This window comes from Penaeus vannamei, chromosome 9 (genome assembly GCF_042767895.1).
Source record: "Penaeus vannamei isolate JL-2024 chromosome 9, ASM4276789v1, whole genome shotgun sequence".
Classification (NCBI taxonomy): Eukaryota; Metazoa; Arthropoda; class Malacostraca; order Decapoda; family Penaeidae; genus Penaeus; species Penaeus vannamei.
The window spans coordinates 35657580-35660079 of NC_091557.1; the positions used below are offsets into that span (position 1 = coordinate 35657580).

Sequence of the window (2500 nt, forward strand, 5' to 3'; positions counted from 1 at the left end):
CAAGGAAAAGGGCAATTAAGTGGTAGGATTAATAATTGACTTGGGTGACTAAACGCTTGTGAAGCCATCAGTGTGTAAACACAATAAACTGAAATTACAGTGTACATTGTACGTATGTCACGCCATTTGCGACCAGTGGATTACCTAACTTGTATATCAAATCAGGTGTCCATAATTCAAAATTAAATTATAAATACTAGGGCTCATCATTATTCTTAAACTATGTACATTGATACTGGGGAGTTGGTATGTGGTCCAAAAAGAACTTTGATTATATGAAATAAGTTATGTGTACTTGTCATATGTACATGTTAAGTTTGTTATCTTTGCTTCAAGTAAGTTATGTGGTTACCAAATGGCCCAAGGGATTCCTCACACCAGCCCTGCTGCCAAGCTAAATGGTGGGGAATGACATATGCACAAACTCATGAAAGGTTGCTAATTGAGAACTTGACTCATTACATGTTTAAATATGGATGTTTTTTGCTGTGGCAAATACATAGCATGCATAAGAGAGTTAACTATTAAACACATTGAAAAGTTCCAACATCATAATGATTGCACTTGAGGAAAGGTATGCAATATTTTAATATCAGATCATATGCTTGCATACTATGTTTATTTTCCAGCAACAACTTTACCTGATAGAATGGTGCACTTGTATGCCTGAAAAAACAAGAATAATTGTAGGGAATCTGTAGTCACATTGCAAACTGTCAATAACTTTCTAATAGAAATATTAAAAACTTGAATGTTAACCAGTAAAAGCAGCAGATTAAGATTTAATTTGATATCCAGCGTAAGTCAGCTGAAAAAGAAATCTTCCAAACTCAAGAAGTTATAATAAACAAATGAGTTACCAGGTAATAGTCATAATAGTTGGCTAATTAGTTCATGTACAGAACCACGTGATTTGTTTTATTTTCAGTTTACACCACAGATCACTTTTCAGTAACTGTTACATTTGTCATCATCACTGTATTTGGAAAAGATCTGTAAAACCAAAGTGTAATTACTAAAATCTCTAGTATATCAAGTCATTAAAAATGGATATGTCATTATTTTTTCCTATCATTACAGTGTTAATCTGATGCCACCAGGGATGCCATGTATGCGGATGCCATGCCCTATGTGAGTTTGATTTATTAATAGCTTTTACGCATAGCTGGCTCCACAAGTATTGAGTCACCACTGAGCCAATTACAAGTACTATATGTTTCACCTATTTAACCTTTCCCTTGATTTTCAAAAATATTTTCTGGTACCTTAAATTGGTTTTAGTAATGTCAATAACACTATATTAATTGTAATATCTATAATAGCTATAACAGCATCAAACTTGATAGCATTAGTAAAAAACAGATAGGTGAAATCAGGGGTGGTTACATGGTCTACTATTTGACATCTTTGTGGCTAAGCACTTGTAAAGCCGTCAGTGTGCAGGGACATTTGTCAAAACAATACCACATTGAACACAACTTTTTCCTGATGATGGTGGATTAAGATTCACAAGTGAAGGTATATAATCTTTTTAATAAATTTCACATAATTCATAATCATGTAAGGAATATAATGAAAAATATCTGTATGTAAACACTGTCTTTGAATGAAACTGAAGATTGTAAACACTATTTAAATTATATTGAAAATTATATCTCCATTAACCTATTTTTTTCTGGAGGAGACACTCGTGGCATAAAACTATTAACTAATTACACAATCTTATTTTGACATATGTATTAGAATGTGCATTAATTTTAGTGTGGCTGTTTTGCTCAATAATTATTTTTCATAACTGAAAAAAGGAAATGTTATTAGTTTTTTCTACTTTAAACATTTTTCTTTCCATCAATATTCATAGTGAATAAGAGCTTCCTTTTTATAACTTTTACCTTTACTCTAGATATGATAAAATTATTGTCAGGTGTTAGTGGGATGACAGACTGGTTAGAGAACAGTATAGTTATGTATCATGAAAGTTTGGTCTAGTTACAAGAGCTTTCTTTCTATGTTATATAGATGAATGGAGCTTAATATCGTGCTGTAGGTTAAAAAGTTGTTTAAGATGCCACTATAGAAAATATCTTTCTTACATGAACCACTAATTATTCTGTAGCAGACGGAAGAACAGAAACTCCTTTTAAACTATGGACTGTGTATGCAACATTTTCCTGATGCAGATGGCTGTTACTTCTTAATGTGACACTACATATTTTAAATGAATATTCAAAGGGAGTTACTTAAATACAGTGTTAAATTTTGTTTAGCATTGGTCCAGCAAACATCACTCTTTTTTTTTTTTTTTTTTTTTTTTTTACTTTTAGGCTTCACATATAGGATAAAGAAAATTATATAGAAACCAAACAAACAAGGTTTCTTAGTGCTGATTCAATTAAAGTTGCAATTTTAAAGAACCATTCAACTATATATGATAGAATGTTGGCTTTATATTTGTACAGGTAAAAGTTAAGCTATCTTTAAACACGAAGCATTTGTATAA

At 31.3% G+C, this 2500-nt stretch overlaps 1 protein-coding gene and 1 long non-coding RNA gene across 2 annotated transcripts in view; one reads left to right on the forward strand and one right to left on the reverse strand.

The window, feature by feature from the left end:
* Nprl3 (GATOR complex protein Nprl3) overlaps nucleotides 1-2500 on the forward strand; it is a 10619-nt gene that overhangs the window by 7888 nt on the left and 231 nt on the right. The window contains exon 12 of the mRNA XM_027373048.2: nucleotides 1-2500. This exon is cut by the window's left edge and continues 853 nt beyond it; it is cut by the window's right edge and continues 231 nt beyond it. The gene's annotated coding sequence lies outside the window, so the exon portion shown is untranslated.
* The window catches only part of LOC138862724 (uncharacterized), a 30444-nt gene that overhangs the window by 2748 nt on the left and 25196 nt on the right, over nucleotides 1-2500 (reverse strand). The gene's annotated exons all lie outside the window — the stretch shown is intronic.